Genomic DNA, 25,671 nt, shown 5'->3' with positions numbered 1-25,671 from the left:
GGGATATTTAAAATTTGGAAGGCTCTAAGATCCTCACTAGGAATGAGCTCAAGAGCCTTATCAAACTTGTACCTTAGCCTTGACATAAGCACAAAATCTTTGCTCATAAGTGTGACCCTATGAGCAAATGCAGCTGCAATGTAGCTATCATTCATAAAGTCTATGAGAAAATCCTCAGCAGCTTCCTGAAGGGACATCACAGCTTGAGATTGCCACCTTACTGAGACAAAAGTTTTGATATTCATCATGATTACAAGTCTATCTGATATCTCTTTGACAACTCTCATGAAAGAGAGCTTTGGAATCAGTAGACAAGTAGACTTTTGTGCTTTTCTTATTTCTCTTAGGGATTTCACCTAATAATTCAATCCTTTTCTAGCATTGGGCCTCTGACGAGGTAGTGGAGGGGGTGCTTTCTGTGCATCTTTCTCAACATCATCTATTTCTAAATCAGTTGGGGCTTGGTAGACCTTCCTTGCAATCTGCTTAGTCCTCGCCATTTGGGTAAAAAAACACAGCACCACACGATAGACGCGTCACCCACAACGTGCAAGATGTACCTATCGCGCCATGTGTGAAGAGAATGGTATTGGGGAGAGACACCAACACGAGACGATAGAAGGGTGACCCACGCTCTGGAGTATGTCCTTATCGCGTCGTATGTGAGCACCAGAACTTCCAAAGAAAACAAACAAAACGAGCTGTACGACGCGATAGACGGCACACCCACACCCTAGAACATCACCGTATCGTGTCGTATGCGAGCTTTAGAAATTTTCAATAAGCCAAGCAAATACCTGCACGACGTGATAAGGGGCTCACAATGACTTTTTACATGCCCATATCGCGTCGTATGGGATGGTTAAACTTTTTCAATAAATCAAGAAATAAGACCTTCACGAAGCGATAGAAGGTCCACCCACATGCCCAAAGACATCCGAGTCACGTCGTTTGAGAAAAAGCTTGGCTTAGTGGACAAATGCACAGCGTGAAAGAATGTAGAAAGTGCGGATGGGTCGAAGTGCGGGTAGTTGAGGACAACACGACGCAAATGTGGAGTATGGGAGAAATCAAAGAATGAGCACATGATAGGGCTTTATATACATCCGACCGTCCGTACGATGACCATTGTACGCAGGCCACGTGGCACGTATGCATGGTTGACATGTGTCAATAATGGTCATATTTCGGATCCTATATAAAGCTTGGTCTCGCGACTAGTCCTCTCGTCCCGCATGACGCGCCTGTTTGAATTTGCACACCGATGGTCCGTCCTCTTTCGCGTCGTTGTGGGTTCTTGTTGTCCGCTTTGGTGTGCCTTCGTCCCGCACGACGCGCAGGTACGCAGATGCACAACCAAGGTCTAGCGTATATCGCGTGGTTCGGGTTTCTTATTGGCACTGGTACTCATTTGCAAACGTTGGGGTCAACCTCTATCGCGTGGTTCGAGTTTCTCATTGGCACCGACACGACGCGATCCGAGCAAGTTGCCAATCTTGGAACCCACCCCTATCGCTTCGTGCTAGTGAGGTTCTGAGACCCAATGTCAGATGCTATGTTCTCAGTTTAGCCCTCCCCCTCATCGCTCTATATTGCTTTGGGCATATTTACCGACCTTGTACCTAGTAGCTTCACCTGTCGACTTTTCCTCTACCATGACGAAGGCCGGGAGGAGATTTTGGAGGAGATTCCAAGTGAGAAACTATTGGTGACTGTGATGGATGGTGGTGACATGGAGGTGTACACCAAAGCATATGAAATATTCAACCCTGTGTTTGATCTTGCAGCTTTTTTAGACCATTTGAAGGACTTCTTGGCATAAGAATTCAAAGAGTTTGAAGAGGCAGTTGAAGGCAAGTGTTTGGTTTTAGATGGCAAGACTTATTGTCATCTAACCGAATATACAACAAACTCAATTGAGAAAAGCAAAGTAATAAGGAGGTTTGGAAGATTTTCTAAGAATATTTCCTTTGTTTGTCCACCTAACATTTCTTGTCAATTACATTTAAAGCCTTGTAACCTTGTTCCAAAAGAAGTTGGCTTTCTTTTCTTTTTGTTCCTTAAAGTTGACATGCAAGGCAAAGCTGATGAAGTGAAAGATACAGATGAGGCAACAAAGAAAAATGTTTCCACAGTTTTGCAGCTTGAGAAAAGTGAAATTCTAGAAGAGGAGGAAGTTGATGTTGCAGCTGAGGAGCAGGAGAGTGCAAATTTTGATGTGGCTCAATTTAGAGCTAGTACTGTCATTGATGAGCCAACAGATGAGGTAGAGGTATTTGAAGATTCCCTTACTATTCCAAACCTTCCCTACTTCTATATCAATGGGAAAGAGTATATCCCTCTTCATCATATCCACTGTCTGCTTAATATGAGGGAGGACTACTATATTGCAACCATTTATGAAGCTTCTGAGGTGGCCAAAGATTCTATTGACACAAAAGAAGAGTCAAAAGAGGATTTTTTGGCACTTGATCTTCAGACATCCAATAAAGATTTTTTGCCTGCTCCTGATGCACTTCCTCTATGCGTGAGAAGAGTGGAAGAGGAAAAACCTTCCCTCAAAGATGAGGATTTTGAGAAGAGGCTTGTTGAGCTTGGCATCCAATCTTTTGGTAGAGACTTTAAGGTGAAAAAAATTGGAAAGGAAGTTGACATAAGAGAGATGACCGGATCATGCAATCTCCTTCAAGAAAAATTCATTGCCGAAGATGAGTTGCAAAAGGTGATCTCCCTTCTGAAATATTTCTTTTTTTTCAAGTTTGTTGTAATTACTCATTGCCTTGTTTTGCAGATTGAACTCCTTGACAAAGACAATTTTCTTGGGAGAGCTAAAGGCTCGAGAGAGAAAGCAATAGAGGGCTCTTCAAGAAGGGATGCCTCCTCTCTCATGCACTACATGCCTACATTGGATAGTGCCACCTTCTGTGCTTTCCACATGCAGTATTAAAAAAATCAAAAACTGATGTAAATTTGACAATTTTTTGCACCAAAATATCTTTTTTTGAATTTGGATCTCTTTAGAAAGATTCAATACAAAGTTTCAAAGTGAAGCATTAATCTCCATCTATGGTTGAGCAGCATGGTTGTTTGATCTCATCCGTTGTAATTGCCTCCTATAGAACCAATTGAATAGTTCCTTTCGTACATTGCTACTTCTTTGTCCACCTCCCTTTCTCATACATTTGAAAAAAGAAGTCCTCGCTTGATAGTGAGATTTTTCCATTCCCTGAGTATTCCATGTTGCAAGGGGTCCTTGTTTTGCAAAATATGGTCCATGCAGGTATGGAATATGCTAAAAATAAAAAAAAAGTTAGTTGAACTCAATAGGATGCAAAGTTAAATACTATCCAAACTTTAGAAAGTAATTGAATACTCACCAAGTAATATGTGGTCTTTTGCTCCCCAAGTATCTGTAATAGTAGTTATTAAAAGCTTTATTGTCTTTTTAAAGTTATCTGCATAAGTAGCAGAGCTAACTTGTTGTCTCAAAACTTTCAAAAAATTGTCGAGCTTCTTCCACACTTCCTGCGTTTGTTGGCTACATGTGGTCTACTTTTGACATTGGTTGTTATAACACAAAGATCCTTCCAGCAGTTCCACATAGCATCAACTTGTTTGTTGTCATGGTTACTCAAAAATCTTCTCGCTTTTGCTCCACCCATTGAAACATCTTGCAAAACATCACCGGTTCCTTTTGAAAGAGTGGGATCTTTTTTTAGATGCACTAGACCACCATGAAAACCCATTTGAGAGAGCAAAGCCTCGCATTTTTCTATGCACTCGTCTGCAAGTTTAGTTGGCTTAATAGAATATGCATAGTCAAGATGGAGTCGAAGCAATTTGTCCAAGATTCTAATCTCTGCATGCATTGTGCATATATGAATTGGATCCCAAATTATAGAAGACGATGGGTAGTCCATGACGTTAACACTATTCCTCGATGGTGCTTTTCCAACCTCGCGTTCTGCAAGCCATCCTTTTGTTCCAGTGCTTTCCATACAATATAGACATGGATACTTGGTATTGTCACCTCCACATACACCAAACATGCACTTTAATGCTTTTAGGTCAGCACTCAAGTGCCATTCTACAAAAAAGTCACCCATGCCATCTACACAGAGTTTTTCACCTGCATTTTGCTCCTGTATAACAGAAGGGATATCGGTCTGCAAAAACAGCCATTTCAATGTATCGTGATTTTCTACTGGTATTTGAGCTGCTCCGATCCACCAAAGTTCCATTTTTGATTGAGTTTTGTGGTATGGGGAATCAAGCTTACCCTGGCTATAGTCCAATGCTCTATTCATAAGGGATATGGATACTCTTTCCATTTTGAAAGTGAGACCAATGGCTACACCTCTACCAGAAGGAAGTGATGGGGTGATAAAAGAAGCTTCTTGATAGCCTATGGTCAGGAATCTTAAGAACATTGGGCATAAATTGATCAAGGAGACATTACAGTAGCTGAAGGTTGGAGAAGATGGTTTTCTCAACGAAGAGGAAATCAATTGCTTTCAAGGTATGCTCAAAAAACACAGTAAAGCTTTTTCTTTTTATCCAAGTGAGATTGGGTGTGTGGATCCAAGTGTTGTTTCACCTATGGTTATATTCATTGTTCCTCACATGCCATGGAACTTACGTCCCATTCTAGTTCCTAAAGCTCACTTGCCAAAGCTTATTAATTTGCTTAATGAGAACATACAAATGGTAATTTTGGAGCCATCGTGTGCGCCATACTCTAATCAATGGTTCGCTGTTCCAAAGAAAAATGGTACTTTAAGGTTCATAAGGATATGCAGCCGGTTAACAAGGTAACAATCCACAATGTGGGTACTAGCCCAATCGTGGATGAATTTGTTGAAGCCTTTGCAGGTAGATTAATTTACTCTATGGGTGATCTTTACTCTGGATATGATCAATTTCAGTTATCTTTGGAGATCAGGGATCTTACTACAATGCGTACACCTCTCGGGTTGGTAAGGATGTGCACTCTTCCACAGGGTGCTACTAATTCTGTAGCTCATATGCTGAATGACATGAATAAGGTATTAAGGGACTTATCCCTCATGTTACTATGCCTCTCATTGATGATCTACCAATTAAAGGCTGTGAGGAATTAGGCTCAAAAGATGAGGTAAAAGATCAGAGGGGGTGCCGACAGTTTGTTGCTCAACCTGTTGCGACTGTCATGCTATTTTATTTAGGCTTGAAGAAGTTAACTTAACACTTTCAGGGAAAAAATCAACTTTTGGTGCCAAACAGGTTCTAATTGTGGGGCATATGTGCAGTCCAAAAGGTAGAAGTCCAAGTCCGGCTAAAGTTGAAGCTATTCAAAAGATGAATTAAATGTGCTCTTCGGTTACTAAATTTCGTCAATTTTTGGGTGCATGTAATTCTATCTTATTTGGCTGCCACATTTTGCTCATGTTGTAGAAGTGCTTCATCAACTGCTGAGAAAAGGTAAGGTTTGTTTGGGAATAAGTTCATACACATGCTATCAGGAAATTAAAGAATATGCTTCTTGAGGCTCCGACCTTAGGAAATTTGATTACAAATACAGATAGTAATGCTCAACCTTCACAGGTATTGGATGGGCTATAGGTCAAGATGATGAAGAAGGGAATAGGTATGCGGTTCGATTTGGAGAAAAAGTCTGGGAAAATTTTGTCAAGATTAAGGATCGTTACTGGTGGAAAGGTATGTATAAAGATGTGGCTCATTTTGTGGAGACATACTTAACATGCCAACAGTATTCTAATGTGCGACATTGAGATGGAGTGCATCCCACCTATCCACTGGCTATGCACTACAAGTGGGTGGTGGACTTGATTACTATGCCATTAGGTGCTTGGCAGATGCGGTATATTATTCTTGCCAGAGAAGATCTTACTAATTAGGTAGAAGGCAGAGCTTTGTGTACCAAAGCTACCAGCTATGTATGCAAGTTTTGCTTGAGGATGTTATTTCAAGGTATGGATGTGTTGGTAGAATTACTGTTGATAGAGGAGAGCTAGATGCAGATGAAGCTCGAGGTTTCTTTGCTTGCTTGGGCTCTCACTACAGCATACAATCCAGAGGGTCATGGTAAAAGTGAAAGAGGGCATCCACCTATTGTTAAAGCTTTAGCAAAGGCATGCCACGGACATATTGGTGATTGGTCTAAACTCCTACCATTTCCTTTACGGGACGATCAAACTACACATAGTTCTGTTACAGGTTTTAGGCCATTTGAGCTAATGTATGGGCAAAAACCCATTATGCCTACAGAGGAAGCGATCATTTCTTGGACCATAATGCCATGGGAAGAAGGTATGTCTACAGAAGGTTTTCTTGATTTGCGCATTCGCCAACTTGAAAGGAGTCAGGAAGGTATTGAACAAGCTAAAGTAAAGCTTAAGGAAGCAAGGTTGAAGAATAAAGCAGCATTTGATGGTAAGCACAGACTACAACATTGTGCTATTAAATAAGGGGATTGGGTCCTTGTATATGACAGTAGTCTGGAGAACCAGTACACTGCAATGTGGAAGATTGTTAAACGATGGTTTGGACCATATGTAGTACTTCATGTTTATGATAATGCAACCTATAAGTTATGTGAGCTTGATGGCACTGAGCTCAAGGTACCTATTGTAGGAAAAAGAGTTAAGTTGTTTAAGCAACAAGATGGTGAGATTACTATTGAAAATTTCAACACAAATCAACCTTCTGAAGATAGTGTTATGTATGCATCAGATGATGAGTCTTGATGATGCTCTTGATGATGCTTCTTAAGTGTAGTTGGCACAGACCAGAGGCTATGCAGGTTCAGAGGGAGTGGATGTCATACAGCTCCACTCCCATGCCAAGAAAGATACCATAAAAATGCACGTCGAGCTTGTTTGAAGATTACATGATTAATGAGCAGTGTTCAGGGCTTAGTAAAATACCAAGTTTAATGTTGAATGTATGTCAGATGCCGCTTAAAGGGCCAACAGATGCCTTAATGATGCTAAAAAGGAGTATTCTTGAAGTGAGCACAGATGGGAGATTGTGATCTAAAACTGGAGTGCTTGAAGTGCTCTACCGGCTTGTCTTTGCGGCTCATCGATTGGAGCAATGCTGCAAAAATTACGGCAATTTGAAGGTTGAAGTCAATTGCAGATCTGTACCGGATTGGGCAACTGCAGTTGAGGGAACACAAACAAAATGAATGCACAGGCCTAAAGTGCTCACTTTGTGGACCATGTCGGTCTTTCCATATCAACAATTGGAGTTCCGGTTGCTAAGGTATTGGGCGTTAAAGATTCACTAGGGGCCGGTTTATGTACTAGTCTGGTGCTCGCCCGGAGTGCCATCTTGGAAATTTTGAGCTTCAGCCACGTTTTGGGAACTGGAATCTTGTTTGAAATTTTATCTCTTGTAGTGCACTGTTAACTGGTGCTTCAATTGAATTGTATTTCATGACCAGCTAATGAAGATACGACAAATGTGCTTAGTAGTGCCCTAGATGATAAGTATGCTAAGTGGATTAAGCTCGAGAAGCATTAAAATGTCGTGCTTAGCAATGCCTTGCTAGATTATGCATGCTAAAAGTGGTGTCATTACGAAAGCACAAAAACCTCTTCATAAGCTCATAGTCTGAAATATCATTTCATAGAGCGTATTGATTGTGGGACTCACCCAACTGGGTGAGAGAATTCCTGATGAGATTGTTTAACATCGGATGCTAGAGAAAGATATTGTTGGCAATGCTTTAATCGATATGTATGCCAAATGTGGTGCCCGTTAGTCCAGCCGCCCAAGATTTAATGGCAAACGGCTCAATGGCCACCCGGGAGGGGCCCAAAGGGTTCTTTAAGTGTGTAAGGAGAAGGGGAGAAAGGGGGGGCATCGACCAATGCAACGAGCAGAGGAAAAGAAGCATTGCTTCAGGCTGTAGAGAGCTTGATTGAGCACGGCCAAGAAGGAGAAAATGTGTAGCTCGCCAGCACGCTTGGTTTCGGTGCCAGTACTGCCCGATTTGGTGATGCTCAAACCCCAACCCTGCCACATCATAGGGACGACTCCCATGCCACGTCAGTCACGACGCCATGACTGCATGGGGGAGGGGCTAATTTATAAGGAGAAAAGAATATGAAAATTTTAGGTTAGCAAGCAGGGAAAAAGAGGCTACGAGGAGCAAAGCAGGATGGCAAGAGAAGGTCTCTCTCTCTCTCTCTCTCTCTCTCTCTCTCTCTCTCTCTCTCTCTCTCTCTCTCTCTCTCTCTCTCTCTTTTCTGTCCTTGGCTAGTAAAGCAAGCAAAGGAGGAGGATCCAGAAGCTTGGAGGGAACAAGATAAGCAAGGGTTTTACTCTCTCTCTCTCTCTCTCTCTCTCAAAAAACGCAGCCGTTTTTTGATCTAGTAGACAGCAGTCCACTCTTTTGATCATAACTTCTTCATCCGAACTCCGATTTGGGTGATCTATAGTCTCAATCGAAGAGCACGAAGTCCTCTACGCATTGATGTAAAGACAGAAATTTTCAGAGTTATGGAAGGCATTTCTGTAGCAGCATTTCCGAAGCAAACAGGTTCAACAAAATTGATTCTCATCTCCTATTTTACATACAATGTCTTCCGGCACTCGCAAGGGTTCTTCTTTTTCAACAAGGTCCACAACCATTGTGGAAAATGATCCAAAATCTCCTAAGTGTGGAGATAGCAACACAACCACCCAACCAACGACATCGAAAACCATGATCATGGCGTACTTGGTATCATTGCAAGAGACCGTAAACAAACAAGGCGAAGACTTACGAGCACTTGCAATGGAGAATGGCACACTAAGGGTACTTGTGGTTGAGAATGAGAATCTTAAGAGGACACTTGAGATGCAAACAACATGTTTGATGCAACTCGAAGAGGAAGTCAAGGAATGTAAACGCTCTCTTGTGGACTTGAATGCTTTGAAGGATCGGATGAGCAAAGTAGAGCATGACCATGTATTGAAAGAGGAGAAATTTGACACTATGAGCCGGGATGTATGCGACATGAAAAATGTATGCACAAACAAGTCTTGGGCTGATGTATGTGGTAGCAATGTGGTTTCTAATTCCTCACTCATGCAAGCTATGGTTCAAACAAAGAATGTTGAGAATGTGGATGTGGAGGAGTTGAAGGAACGGGAGCGACGTTCCAAGAACATTGTTATTCGTGGAATTCCCGAAGAGAAGTTAGAGACACCTCCTTCTCTTGCCATTGTTATTGAAGATTTCTTCAAAACCCACTTTGGCATGTCCGGAGTTATGGTCTATGGAGCACATAGAGTGGGGAAGCAAGGAGCTCCTCGCTCGGGAGAACGGCCAATTGTATGCACCATGCCGGATGAGACCAAGCGAAAGATTATCCTTGATAATAGTTGGATCTATTTAAGGGATACAAAATGTTTTGTGTGTGAAAACCGCACTATTAAGCAACAAAATATGCGTCGCAAGGCATATGAGGAAAAGAATAATAAAAACAAGGAGATCTCTCATGAAAAAAATGTGCCCAAGGAGGAGGCAAGTCTCTCAAGCAAATAGGGATATGTGACCTATGAGACCGAGTTACAATTAAAAATATGCTTTTGGAATTGTAATGGATACCCATGGAATGCGGGGGTTGGCATTGATGAACTAACAAGCAAAGCCGATGTTGTACTTCTTGTTGAAACTTGGAAGCATGATACACAAAGGATTAACGGCTTGGAGGATTACAATGTACATTCATTGATGTGGTCAAAGAATCTCAAGCAACGAAGAGGACAAGGAGGGTTAGCATGTATGGTTACGAAAGGATTGGAAGATTTTGTATCAATTGTGAAAGATGACAAGTACAAACGTTATGTATGGCTGAAAATTATGACACCAAAAAGAGCACCCATTTTTGTAGCCGGTTGCTACATTCCTCATCATGATTCTCCCTTTTATGCTTGCATGGATAGAGATCAACCATTTTCTGATTTGGAAGAGGACATTGCTTATTTCAAAGGTGAAGGTGATGTTATTGTATTTGGGGATATGAATGCTCGCACAAAAACATTGCAACATGATACTCAACAATTTGATATGCCATACATTTCAAGGGAGTTGGAGGAAGTTCACTTGTATGATCGTACTTCAATGGATGAGAAAGAGCCGGATCACTATGAAAAGTTACTTTTACACATGTGTAATAGCACGGGTATGCTCATTGCCAATGGTGTATCTTTGTGGAGTGGAACCAATGGATTTACATGTAGGAGACATAATGGAGATAGTGTGATTGACTATATGCTACTCTCTGAAGCCATCATGTATCGCATAAAGAGTTTTATGTTTGGTCAATGGACCCCGGAATCCGACCATCGCACCTTATGTATTGACCTTTCATGTGGAGAAGCAACTAAGCATGATAATCTCAGCCAAAGGAAAGAGAAGTTATCACTATGTATGGATTTCAAACGGGCACCAATGTACATTGAAATGGTTGAGCAAAAATTATGGATGACAAAGCTTCAATGTGATGCACCATTGGAAACTAAATGGGAAGCTTTCAAGAAATCTATTTGTTCTTGTGCGGAAGAATGCTTTGCCATAAAGCATCTCCATTGTATCAACAAAGATAGATCACGCAAAAGGTGGTTTGATAAAGAATGTCAAGATGCTCGAAAGTCCTTGATAAAGCTTGATGCAACTATGGACAAAGACAACTATCAAATTCATTTGCATACATACAAGGCATTGATTCAAAAGAAGAGAAGAAGATGGGAAGTAAAGCAACAAGAATTTCAAGTCCAAGAAAAGGCACATGCATGTGGAAGATTTTGGAGAAACTTGAGAGGCAAGCGGGTTGAGAATTTTGGTAACTTGAGTCTAGTGGATATGTACACACATTGTAAGCAATTATATGAGCAAGAAAATACTGAAAAAATGTCATTTTATGGTTCACTCCCATGTATGCCGTCTTTTTTTTCTATTGAGGATGTATGCGGTGGGCTTGAAAAGTTGGCCACTCGCAAAGCGGGAGATCTTCAAGGTATCAAGCTGGAGATGATCAAATGGACGGGAGATTTTACCCATGAGTGGACGTGTGATATGTTCAACATGGTATGCCTTATGATTGGAGTACTAATTGGGTTAAGCCTTTGCATAAAGGAGGGGATGTAAAGAATGTAAGCAACTACCGGACTATAATGATTGGGTCTCTTATGGCAAAGTTGTTTGGGTGCATAATGGAGATGAAATTGAGTGATTGGGCTGAAGAGAATGACAAGCGTGCAAAGGGACAAGCGGGTTTTCTTCGATGCCATAGCACCATTGATCATCTTGTCACTCTTCGTGTTCTCATGGAGGAAAGTCGGTTGAAAGGCAAGCGATTGTATTGTTGTTTTGTGGACTTTAAGAAAGCCTTTGATATGATTCCACGTAACAATTTGTGGAGAAGGATGGAAGAACTCCAAGTGCCAAGTGAGTTTATGCTTGCGGTTTCTCGAATCTATGAGAAGGTGATTTGTCAATTGCGCATGGGAAGAGAAATTTCAGAAATTTTTGTAAGCACTATTGGGGTTAAACAAGGATGTCCATTGTCACCAACTCTCTTTGGTCTATGCATCGATCAATTGGAACAAATGGTACTTGACTTTATGCAAGAAGAAGGCATTGAAGAGGTCACTATTTTCAATGTGGTAATCATGCTTTTGTTGTATGCGGATGATGTAGTGCTTCTAGCACACACTTTAGAAGATGCACAAAAGCTTATGGTTGTCCTTGAGAACTTTTGCTTGCATAGTGGGCTGATTGTAAATGAATCCAAAACAAAGGTTATGCTTGTGAAAACCAACCATAAGGAGAAGCCATGCATTGTGTACAACAACGAGACACTTGAAGTTGTTGAGAGCTTTAAGTACCTTGGCCTTGAGGTTCCATCCAATCACAAGTGGCATGAATGTGCTATGCGTCGTTTGGAAGCGGGAAAGAGAGCATATTATGCATTTGAGAACATGTGTAATGCGGGAAACATCAAGTGTTGGGTTCTCAAGAAGTATCTTTTTGATGCATTGGTGACACCGGTTCTTCTTTATGGAGTTGAAGTGTGGGGTGGGAGCATCTCAAAGTCTACTTGGAAAGAGTTTGAGAATGTCCAAAAGCGTTTTCTTACAAACTTTCTCCAAGTTAAGACACAAACACCATATATGCTCCTACTTCTTGAGTCGGGATCTCTTCCAATTGAGGTTATGGGCATGGAAAGGGTGGTGGAGTACATGATAAAGATGCGTCAAAACCCCTCACATCGACTTCCTACAATTGCATGGGAAGCAAGCAAAAAAGTTCAAAAGACGCATAAAAGCAAGATCTTGAGCACGGGATGGATGCAAGACATAAAGAAGTGGTTTGGGAGATGGGATGCATTACACTTGCTACATGATGCTTCAATTGACTCTCAAGTGAATGAAGCTTTTCTACAACGCCAATGTATTACGGCTTGGGAGAAATCCGGTGGGTCACGCTTCATACATTACACCACCTATATTGCCCCCAACTACAAAACCATGTTCTTCGCTGAGAGAGGAAACCGTACTCACACTTACATGCTTGAGCCTATTCCCTTGTCCGCGATACGCACTATCGCAGCAATTCGGCTTAGCTCCCATTTCCTTCAATGCGAGATAGGGCGTTGGGGCAATGGAGAAGAGTCAAATCGATTGTGCACATTATGCTCACTGCAAGTTCGAGAGTCTGAGTACCACACACTACTAGAGTGCTCAGCTTTTGATCATATCCGAACTTGCTTCTCTCACATTTTCAGCCATAACTTAGACCTACACACTTTCCTCTCCCAGCCAAAGTGTGGGCTCTCCATTGCGACTCTCATCACTACAATTTTGGAGCATCGAGAGTCACTCATCAGCCATACACATACTACATCACATGTAACTTTGGTCCCATAGGTCATATTTGACCTCCGAGGACGATAATAAAATCTATCTATCTCTCTCTCTCTCTCTCTCTCTCTCTCTCTCTCTCTCTCTCTCTCTCTCTCTCTCTCTCTCTCTCTCTCTCTCTCTCTCTCTCTCTCTCTCATTCTCCAACCAAACCAAGGGGAGGAGAGAAAGAAGGAACGGAAGAAACTCTCATGCTTTCGGAACTGAGCAAGGAAAGTAGAAGAAGCAACTTGAACAAAAGAAAAAAAAGACAAACGATGAGCACAATTAAAAATTCATTGAGTTTACCAGTCAAGCTTTAAGCATTTGCTGGTATTTATACTAAAAATTTTAAAATTTAATGGTTTTGTTCAAGACAAGCTCGGAATGTAGTCAAGATTTTGTAATTTTAGCAAGGTAAAGATATAGTAAACCACAATTTTTTGTAAAAACTTCAATGCACTGGCCATTTGTGGCCCTCATGTAATGGAAGCTAAGAGACAGCTCACAAGGTTACCAATTGTTGTGACGCTACACGGGAGAGCAAAATAGATTGATGAACAAGAAAAATACAGAGTACGTAGAGTGAGTTTGTATGGATAATAATTACAAGAAGAGTATAACTCAGTTCATAACCTCCCGACCACCCCCGAGCTATCTCAATATCAATCTCAATCACACTCTTACTCTCAATCAAAATTGCAATCTCAATCTCAATCTTGTGCACAATCTCAAACTCAATCATAATCACACTCTCAATCTCAATCACAATCTCAATCTCTAGATGGCAACAAAATCCATAATCAAAATTGCAACACACGATCACTATCTCAATATCCTGACACCTTGCACAGATCCCATTTCACTTTGTAGAGTAGATATCACATTGGTTTCTAGAACATCTATAAAATAGACAAAAGAACATACTCCTGCAACCGATTCAACATGATAATCAAATTAGAAAATATAATTTTATACCATCATAAAAGAGTACAATCACTTCTTGGTTCGATCAAACAAAAGAGACATTACCTGTGTATATCTGTTTGTAATCTAACATGTTGCTGCTTGTAGGCTACCTTGCTGCTGCTCGCAATTTGTTTCTATCATAACTTTGTCATACAAACTCACAACATAGACTTCCAAGTACTCAAAAAACGGGAATAGGTCTAACCTACAAGGCCGCGAGGAGAGAATTACAACAAAAAAAACTCTTCTTTTGGCTAAAAACGAACTTTTAGGTCGCGACTCATAAAACCCCTTTCTTTGGGTCTCAATGATTTTTACAACTTATTTTAAGCTTGTCCATGTATTTTAAGCTAAAAGACATGAAAATAAAACATCGATATTAATAAAAACATCAATTTTTAGTACCTTTTTATTATACTGTTCATAGGCAGACTATTTGTTATTCATCAATCTTTATCAAATATGTGTTTAGTGTATTATTTAAAAAGAAGAAAATATATTTTTTCGCTCGATATCTTAAACTCATTTACGTAAGAATAATACTATCTATCTCATAAACTATTCAACAATCTCTTAAATCGTATTCAACGAAAGATATAGTCTATTACATTCTTTTCGACTTTAAGAATTTTCATAAATAAGTCCTATTACATTCTACCCTTATCAAAATTAACTCTGCTTCAGAGTTGGAAGGAGGGGTTTTCAACATACAAAATATCGAAGTCAGCCCAAGAGGCATCTTTTACAGGATACATCTTACTTAACCAAAACTTCAAAAATAATTCTACTTCTAAGTTGCTCAACTCTACAATCAAAATGATTTCTAGTTTTGCCTTTTGAATGACTATTGCACTATCTCATATCTTATGTTTAAAATAATATTATCTAAAAAAACATTTTGGCATAAATTTGATATTTCAAAGAGGAATTACAAACGCACATAGGCAATCATGATAATACAAGTTACTCTTAGGCAAACAAAATTTTCTCTCAAACATCTCTCCCACATGAGGATTTAGATAAGAGATACTGCTAGAGTAGAAACGATCATTATTCACTTTATATTAAACTTAATCAATCAAATTACTATGAACCACATAAATAATATTATATATCGATTTTTGACTCAAGGCATTGGTGACCTTGTCTCTTTTCTAGCCAAATATTTCAAATCAAAATCGTACTCACATAATAGTTGAAGCCGTCGCTTCTACCTATTTTTGAGTAATGGACGAGTGAAGATATATTCTTATTTAATTCTCAATCATACATAGAATAGTTTAAACCATGCCTTCTCAACTTTCTATAATCATTATCACAACTCGTTCCTTCTCATATAAAACACATCCCATTTGTTCTCCACTTAGATTGCATATAACCAAAGAAGATTTTCCTAATTCTAGAAACTTCAAAATATAATATGTAATCCCTCTTCTTTCGGTGTTTTAAATGTAGCTATACATGCTTCAAATTACACAAATTCCTTATTTTTCTTTGTTAATTTAGCTAGACGTCTCGCAATATTAGAAAAATTCTTAATATGTGTTTGGTCATATAGAGCTAACCCCAAAATACACCTCATATCTCTCATAGTTTTTGGTATCGGCAATTCCTCAATTTCCTTGACCGTGTCAGAATCAATGTGGATACCCTCTCTCAAGATTACCCTTCCGAGATATACAACTTTTTTTTCTAGCGCGATTTCTTTCCCTTTTTCAGGTTTGTCTTTTAACTCTTTTGCAAAAGTTATAAAGGTCTCACACCCTTGTTGAAGTCCCCTTATCAATTTTATGACAAAAATTAGCTTATACGTAGAATCCCTTTCTTCCCTATGAATAGTGTGACTATCCTCATTACAAGTTTTTTTCTTTCTTCACAATCATTCAAAACGTGATCTTTTAGTTACCCAATCCATATCAATATTTACATCATGCACCCATGTGTATGATATAAAAATTTGCCCTTATAATTATGACTATTTAAAGAAAAAGACAAGTTTTCAATTAATTCTTTCGTGAAACTTTTATTGTCACTAAATATGTCCACAAGTCTTTTAAGCTCTTTGTTTAAATTCAGGTTCAATTTCTTAGCCAATTCAAAGGACAAGAAGTAATGTGTACTAACCGAATCAATTAAGAAATTTAATTTCAGATTTTTGTTTTTACCTATGAATTTGATCACAAAATCTTTCAAATGATGTACCAAAGTCATAAAGCATCACAAAGAAGGGCTAGATGACTTACCTTTATCATCTGCATAGCCAGTAGTCTCCAATTGAGCCATCTTGGTATATATTTCCTTATTGGTCATTTCGCTCGGACATTGGAAAGTCTGATGGTCTTGTCTCCATATTGAAATCATAATAGAAACCTTTGAGTTCTTCAATCCACGCTTCTAAGTCTTTGCATGTCTTTTTTATTCCACCAAACTCATTGAACTTGGCCTCCTTGAAGAATTATTTGACCTACGCTTCTTCCACATCGGAGTCATCATCAACATCATCGGTTCTTTTTCACTTCTTTTCCTTTGATAATTTACCTCCATTTTTTATCTTTTTATTTCTTCAATTGTTTCTTGCATTCTTTCATCGATGTCACAGAATCAAAACTCTCTAATATCACGGTAAAAGCATGTATTGGTGGTACCACTTTTTGTACCTTTTGGTGGTACCCTTTAAAAAAAGTATCAGAGCAATTTTGATTATGTGACATAGATGAACAATTTCAGATACTTTTAAAAGGCTAATCTACTGCTTTTGGCAATTTGTTTCTATCATATCTTTTCCATACAAACTCATAACACAGACTTTCAGTACTCAAAACAACAAAAACAAATCTGGTCTACAATACAACGCGGAGAGAATTACAAAATAACTCTTCTTTTGGCTAGAAACATAACTTTTAGCTCACAACTCATAAAACCCCTATTTTTGGGTCTCGGTGACTTTTTCCACTTATATTAAGCTTGTCCATGTACTTTAAGCTAAAACACGTGAAAAAAAAACATTGATAATAATAAAAACATCAATTTTAACTACGTTTTTATTACACAGGTGTCTCTCAATGCCTTAAACTCATTTACATAAGAATAATACTATCTAATAAACTATTCAACAATCTCTTAAATTGTATTCAATGAAAGATATAGCTTATTACATTCTTTTCGACTTTAAGAATTTTCTTAAATAAGTCCTTTTACAATTGCAAATGGCAACAACTCAAGTTTAGATCATTTGATGTGAAAAACAACGAGAGCATGAACATATGCTTTTTTTTTCTATCATACTATTTTTAATTAAAAAGAGAGTACGAAGACTAGGCCATGTTTATTATTCCAGTGATTGTCCTCCCAGTTCATGCGTAAGACGTGGAGCAAAAAGAGAAATAGTTCTCAAGTAGCAACCCAAAATAGAACACACACCCAACCATGAATCATACATGCCACAAATCACTTGAGCATGTAAATCTTTTTTTTTAAATATGGAAACAAGGAGTTGTCTATGCCCCCCCCCCCCCCTCCCCTTTTTGGTCAATTTTTTTCTCTCAATCTATCCATTATTTTAAAGTTTCACGCACCACTACATTACCATAGTGTTACACATAAAACACACAACATAAGAAAGCCCAAGTTTTAACTGTGGATCACAAATGAGCCCAAGTTCCTAATTTTAGGTTCTTTTGACAACACAAACCTAGAGGCCTCAAATATGCTTACTTATCATACAGTGCTAGACTTCATGAAAAATATAGTGCCTAGCTTATAACTACTTGACTGCATGTATAAAAGAAAGGGATCGCTAGCTATCTCTAACCATCATCATGTGGGTTAACTCATAGTAGAATGAGAACCATCAAAGTGGCAATAGATCCATGCTTTAGAAATAAAGTAAAATAGTAGTAGGACAATGCCCATTCTTGGTGTCATTCATGGTGTCCAAGAATTTGTTGCAATCTAATTCCTTCCTTGCAAGACAACATTGGACACACACAACCATAGTGTAGACATATATGTATTGTACATAGCCAACCTTGGATATTTTCTTGAGTTATAGTTCGTTCAAGAAATTTTGCTCAGGCTATGGTAAGACTCGCATGTTAGGGTCTTCGAGTCGCCACCAAGGTGTCACTCTATTTTAAAGTCGCCAATTCCAAGGACGTTGAGGAGTTCCTCATTGCATTGTTGATCTATTGCCTCTTGCATAGCTACATGGTTGTAATACCACCTCAATTTTTCATGGTCCTCGTGTGGAAGTGTCCATGCCACCATATGTTATAATTCTCTGATTGCACCTCAATAAAATCTTGCCTTTGCCGCTTCCTACCAAGAAACTTGGCCTCCTCTTCACATTCAAACCCCTTTCCCACAAGTGCCCTTCTCATGAGTGTGAGTTTTGTGTGCTCCACTCGAGCTATGGCCTTTCACAACCTGGCATTCATCTAGTTTTAACACAAATATAGATTTTCCATGTGTCTCCTCTATTGTGATATCGTAATATTGGATCGTAGCTCATTGTAGTGCTTCTACGTCAACGTAAACATTATTGAACCTATTGTAAAAAAACTCTTTGAGGACATTGGCATGTTTCCATCTACCCACCTTTACCCACCTAGCAGGGTTGAAATGTCTCTACTTGCGGTTTTTACTGCCATAGTCATATTGTATGGATTTCTCAAGGACTTTCAAAATATTATTTTCGCTTGCGAAATGCTTATAGTGTGCGACTCGGGCGGTATCAATGATAAGGGATACAAAGCATTATATACATGCATCATAAGGTGTCTACGTAACAAGGGAATGGCTTGATCAATGTTTCCAACCATTCTCGAAGGGATTGTCGCAATGTGGCATGTGTTGGATGACTAGAGATCATATTTAGAATGTCTTTCTCATCAACCACGCGTGGAAGTATGGACACCTTCATTGACTCCTCGGTCCGATTGCAACCTAGAATGGCTTCCGCACATTGTCTGCAAAAAGAAAATAGAAAAGGAATCTGTTACTAAATTCTACTAACAAATTACACTCTTACATCCTGCAACTACCTTGTTTGGTGCACACGTCTCTTATGAGCACCTCCAAGTTCAGCAAGGAGCCCCGTAGCCCTGTGCTTTTGTTGTCTCTTTTTGAATCCATAGGAAGGTGAGTAAAGTGGCCAATGCATTGTCTAAGATTTTGAGATGAAGCATTGAAAAAATTCCATATCCATAATCACTAATTGATAAACTACTCATTATGATTAACTAAATATTAAAAACTAGTTGCTTACTTGATTAACATTAATTACTCATTATAATTACCTAAATATTCAAAACTAATTACTTACTTAATTAAAATCATAAAAATACATAATGCATAAAATCACTATGAGCATCATTCTTATGTGCTTAATTTAATTTAATAATGCTTCAACTTTTAATTATAATTAGGCTAGTCACTCTTGATTAAGGATATTAAGAGTGACTAGCCTAATTATAATTAAAAGTTGAAGCATTATTAAATTAAATTAAGCACATAAGAATGATGGTTGTAATACCACCTCCATTTTTCATGGTCCTCGTGTGGAAGTGCCCATGCCACCATATGTTATAATTCTCTGATTGCACCTCAATAAAATCTTGCCTTTGCCGCTTCCTACCAAGAAACTTGGCCTCCTCTTCACATTCAAACCCCTTTCCCACAAGTGCCCTTCTCATGAGTGTGAGTCTTGTGTGCTCCACTCGAGCTATGGCCTTTCACAACCTAGCATTCATCTAGTTTTAACACAAATATAGATTTTCCATGTGTCTCCTCTATTGTGATATCGTAATATTGGATCGTAGCTCATTGTAGTGCTTCTACTTCAACGTAAACATTGTTGAACCTATTGTAAAAAAACTCTTTGAGGACATTGGCATGTTTCCATCTACCCACCTTTACCCACCTAGCAGGGTTGAAATGTCTCTACTTGCGGTTTTTACTGCCATAGTCATATTGTATGGATTTCTCAAGGACTTTCAAAATATTATTTTCGCTTGCGAAATGCTTATAGTGTGCGACTCGGGCGGTATCAATGATAAGGGATACAAAGCATTATATACATGCATCATAAGGTGTCTACGTAACAAGGGAATGGCTTGATCAATGTTTCCAACCATTCTCGAAGGGATTGTCGCAATGTGGCATGTGTTGGATGACTAGAGATCATATTTAGAATGTCTTTCTCATCAACCACGCGTGGAAGTATGGACACCTTCATTGACTCCTCGGTCCGATTGCAACCTAGAATGGCTTCCGCACATTGTCTGCAAAAAGAAAATAGAAAAGGTCTCTGTTACTAAATTCTACTAACAAATTACACTCTTACATCCTGCAACTACCTTGTTTGGTGCACACGTCTCTTATGAGCGCCTCCAAGTTCAGCAAGGAGCCCCGTAGCCCTGTGCTTTTGTTGTCTCTTTTTGAATCCATAGGAAGGTGAGTAAAGTGGCCAATGCATTGTCTAAGATTTTGAGATGAAGCATTGAAAAAATTCCATATCCATAATCACTAATTGATAAACTACTCATTATGATTAACTAAATATTAAAAACTAGTTGCTTACTTGATTAACATTAATTACTCATTATAATTACCTAAATATTCAAAACTAATTACTTACTTAATTAAAATCATAAAAATACATAATGCATAAAATCACTATGAGCATCATTCTTATGTGCTTAATTTAATTTAATAATGCTTCAACTTTTAATTATAATTAGGCTAGTCACTCTTGATTAAGGATATTAGGCTAGACTAAGTAGGGACTAGTGTAGAGAGAGACAATTTGAGTGTAAAATAACTTGATGAAAACTAATCAACCCAGCAAGTAATCATGAAATTAAATTTATTACCTTGATAATCCACTTGTATTTTTGATTGCCCTCCTCTTGGGAAAAGTTTTTCAAAGTTTGCACATTATGTGTGCCTTTGTAAGTATGAGACACCTATTTGTAGGGATCTATAACACCTAAGCATTCCCCAACTTCCTAGGATGCCCTATATCACTTGCTAACTTTGTCAAAGGATGCTTATAGACACCCAAAAACTATATAGTAGTTAATAGTTGCATTATGGTATAAGGTTTTCCATCTTCGCTAATTTTATTGCAATAATAGCAAGAGCCTCGGACATAATTTTCAATCCAAAGGACATAGCTGACTCAACTAGTGCATGGAGAATATGAAAGGATACGAAGCGCTTAGAAAACCCAATCACAAGATGCTACAATCAAATGTTGATCCCAAGTGATACCCAAATTATTGAAAAATACTCTACAACCGCTAGTCTAACTAATGCATTTCACCTAGCAAATGGCCAAACTCTATCCTAAACTACTCTTGAAACTGCAAATAAGTACATTAGGAAGATAACGGGGTCTAGGAGAGCCTCTTTATTTGGCACTTTAAGGAATGACTAATTTTTTCTTAATAGTAATCTGAAATCCCTTTTTAAAACCAAGAGGTGAGAATAGAAAGAAAAATAAGGGCCTTTCCATGGTTTTCTACAAGTCAATGCTGTAGTTTGAGTGGTTTTAAACTTGATATATAGAAAAGGATGGTTTTCCTTTTTAAAAGTTCAAATAGAAAGTATTTTTAAATGAGGGCTCTTACAAGAATTTCTTGGAGAGTTGCACGAGATGTGGAAAGTTGAGGGGGACATCAATCATTACATGGAAAGGTAAATGGGAATAATGGCAAGGCGTTATGGAATTTTAAATAAAATATAGATATTGGGGGGATCTGGAAGCAAGTGGGGGCATGTGGGAGGGCGCCTGTGATTGAGAGCTCTTGATCTAAGCAAATATCCAAGGGTTGGGAGTCAACCCTTCAAGAGAAAAGAGCCTTTTCACAAGGTTCCTTGATCTAAGCAAAGATCCAAGGGTGCAAATTGTCCCCTCTCTTGGACCTCAACCCTTGATCCCATCACCATCCAATGGCCAAATTTGAACTACATTCACACTCACTTTAATAAAGCTATGATGGTCCTTCAAAACAACTAGTGGTTTCTCCACTCCATAAATAAAATGGACGTTCATATCTTTCCAGAAAAAACTCCTCTTGGATTGTTTTAAACCCTCTTCCATACCCACCATTTTGGGACACAAGTCAACCTTCCATTTGTACATTTCATAATCCATTTTATAACCTTGTGGCAATTTAAAAGGCACTCCTAGACCCCATTCCCTTCCTAATGACTTAAATCACAAGCTATGACTAAAAATAGTATGTAAAGGGCCACACCAAAGCACAGAAATATGGTGGGTGACTTACATTTATGTGTAGAGCTTTTACTTGGAAACGCAATGCACTCTCATCGGTCTCAAAACTAACTTTGCACGAGGGAGATACAAGCAGAGAAATCACGTAGGTAGATAGAAGTATAATTAATCATGATGAGTCCTCAATTCATTACTAGAATTTGCACAAGGGAAATACAAGCAAAGAAATCGCATAGATATATAGAAGTACAGAGCATTATGAGTTCTCAATTCATTATCCAAAAATTAGGTATTCAATTTACAAAAAAATGACCTTATTTCTTTATGCCAATGGGCAAAATCAGGCCCCCTAGACAATATGGCTTCATAAAGTTTGGGAAGCAAGTGCCATGGGTAAATGAATTACAAGCTCAAAGACATTGACTCCGATCTAATCAATACGAGCATCCATAAAACTAAACAATGAGATCTCGATTTTAGTGGCATATGTTAGCTTAATAGCTAACATTCTCCCCTTCCTAGCCCGTGTTGCCTCGTGGCATGGCTATGTTCTCTTTAGGTTAGCAACTTCACAACTCTTTTCGATTTGATACAAGTTTGTATGTGTTATCCTTTTTTTTTTGAGTGATGTATTCTTTGGTGTGTTTGTGATGGTCCTAGACATTGTTCTTTATAATGATTAGACACCATTAAATTTTCAAAATTCAAACGTTACTTTTTGCAATGCACTATTTTCTCCATGGTTGGGAAGTAGACACCATTTCAAACTTCAAGTTTTCAATGCAAAACATTTTAATGCACAAATGCACATATGAAAAACGGTTTGAAGCACATGGGGGAATTCACATACTAGTTAAAGTGAAAATTCTTCATGATAAGTTAATTGTTACACATAGCAGGTACATTTTCTCACGTAGCTTAAATGTATTCATGCCCCTACTGGTCTGTGCCATCTTACATCATTTGGAACAATAAAAGTTGTTGAGAATCTCAAAAACAATTCTCCACGCTTTGAAACTATCATCGGCTATTTTTAGCACAAGCATGGACATGAGCAAGACACTTAACCAACTAGTTAAAGTATACTTTTGGGCCTAAGAGCTACCTTTCATGTGTAGAGGCTAGCTCACGTTTGACCAAAGTCTCAAACATTAAAACGGTGTTAAACCTCCTTATAATCTAGGTTAGGGACTATAAAATCGTATGTGATTGTGGGTTGGTAAGTCATCGACCTCCCAAAAGGAAGGTTGTGAGATCAAGACCCCAAGCCACCCACCTTCTCCTCTCCTTCTCATTCCATGGCATAGGATTGTCAAGCATCATGTACCATTGATCCCTTCTAAGGGGGAAGTTTCATTTAATGAGAGGGTAGCTCGTGGATCTCTGTTCTAATTGTTCACATGTTTCTTGGAGCTCATCTTGGGAGAACTTTGGCATATGATTAAATTGAAAATATATTTGAGGGTACAAAGGAGCTCGTTCATTGTTATCACACACATACGATTACATAATTATGCACGTAGTGAGTCACAAGAATTCTTTGAATCATTTCCGCTAACGACAACGATCATTAGCTACGGCATGGTCCCATGCCCTCAACTGCACCTAGCTTAGCAAGAACTAGAGTAGTAGATCAAAATGATTGAGAGACACTTGGGAAAAGACCTTTTCTCCCCAAACTTTTTGTACATATAGAACAACATGTGGAAGTAATTTGGTGCTAGATGAAAAGAAGAGTAAAGTAAAAATGTTTATAGCCTTGACTTTATTGGAGCCATTAAACTAGCTTATTCATTGTTATCACACACATACGATTACCTGATTATGCACACAACCAGTCACAAGAAGTCTATGAAGCATTTCCACTAACTACAACCACCATGAGCTACTAGCATGCCCTTAACAACACCTAGCTTAGCACCAACCAGAGCAGTAGCTCAAAATGAGTGAGAGACACTTGGGAAAAGACCTTCTAGTGTAGACATCTAAAACAACATGGAGGTAATAAAGAGTAAAGTAAAACTGTTTATCCACTTGACTTTATTAGAGCCATATATACTTTCACAGTTTCACTTATTCACTATATTTGTGTGATAGTTAGCTATTATATAATTGTATAATTATGAGCTAGGCACGGCATAGATGACAGCATTGACAAGGAGGTGGCAGACCTCGCCCTGGCCGGGCATGATGTTGAGCTTGCGCATGGCCGGGTGGTTGGGACTGAAGCCGCTCGTGTCCAAGTGGCAGGAAACGCCCAGGTTGTCGTAGGTGGTGGTCTTGCCTGACGCCTTGTCGGTGACACTGGCCGACATCTTGTAGATATTGGTGCTCGGCAGGTTGTGGCAGTACTGCGTCGTGAAGGCGAAGGACATGGTGTGGCAGGAGTACTGCTTGGTGCCAGCAAGGCTGACCAGGTCCAGGCTCAGTATGGTGAGCGGTTGGTCCACGATGGTGGCGTCGTAGAAGAACTCCATGGCCTTGGGAGTGCTGGTGCCCAGCCTGCAGGTAATGAAGGAGGTGAGGTCCTCCAGGGAAAACGAGCAGGTGCGATCATTGAAGCCCTTGGGATCCTTGTCCGTGCACATTTGCAAGTTGGTGGCCATGGCGGTGGCCATGTCGGAGGTGGACGCGATGTCCAGTGTGCTGAGCACGTTGGGTAGCTTGTTAACGGACATGGGGAGCAGGTCGGAGATGGGCTTGGGCAGGAAGGACCTGGAGGTGGAGAGGCGCGACCCTAGCAACTCCGGCTCGGAGACTGTGATTGTATTGCCCGGCTGCATGTCGCTGAAGCGGGTGAAGAAGAGCTCCAGGGTGGTCACGGCTTCCGCCGCATGCTTGCTACGGCATTGAAGGATGGTGTCGTCCAGCAGCCTGCGGCGCATGGACATGCACGTGCAGCTATTGAAGGCGAGGAAGGAGGCCGTGTCGCCCCACAGGATGCGGGCCTGGCCGTAGAACTCGTTAGTATTGGTGAAGCGGCCAGAGGAGGCGAGCTACTGCGTGTAGGTAGCCACCTGGTCTGCGAAGAGAGGGGACTTGAGTGCCGCTAGGCCCGAGGACAGCAGTATGCCGGGCGGATCACATCCTTGTGCTAGTGCCGCTGCGGGTGAGGCGAATAATAATATTGCTACATGCAACATCAATGCGGCGGCACATGACAGGCGCATGAGCAGGGCACGCTTGGAGACCGCCATTTTTAATTCTGTATGCACTAATTATTTGCTAAGATACTGACAACTGTGCGCTAATGCTCCGAATTATCAACGGCGTATATATACTATGGAGTGCAACAGACGACAAAGATTCTTCCTCCTCCGACCGATTCTCTCGAGGCCAGCTTGTATCTGCAGTACCTGTAATATTAGTTAGTATGTGTATAGATTAGTTGGATTAAAGATTCTCTCGAGGCCAGCGCTATCTTGTGAAGAGCCTGTAGCTTCCTCCTCGAATACGGCAGCAGGCGTCGCTAATTGCGAGACACACACACACACACACACACACACACACAGGCTGGAACCCTCTCGCCTCGTTGGAGATGTTTTTGGCTTGCCTTGGTGCTAAAA

General features: G+C 39.6%; 1 pseudogene; it reads right to left on the bottom strand.

The window, feature by feature from the left end:
* Positions 1–24,225: 24,225 nt before the first annotated feature.
* Positions 24,226–25,275, bottom strand: LOC147436268 (BURP domain-containing protein 6-like; annotated as a pseudogene).
* Positions 25,276–25,671: the final 396 nt, after the last annotated feature.

Source organism: Adiantum capillus-veneris, chromosome 18 (genome assembly GCF_014529385.1).
Source record: "Adiantum capillus-veneris isolate H3 chromosome 18, ASM1452938v2, whole genome shotgun sequence".
In the NCBI taxonomy this organism is placed as follows: domain Eukaryota; kingdom Viridiplantae; phylum Streptophyta; class Polypodiopsida; order Polypodiales; family Pteridaceae; genus Adiantum; species Adiantum capillus-veneris.
Note: the sequence above shows the minus strand (reverse complement) of the source record. Positions and strands in the feature narration are given on the sequence as shown.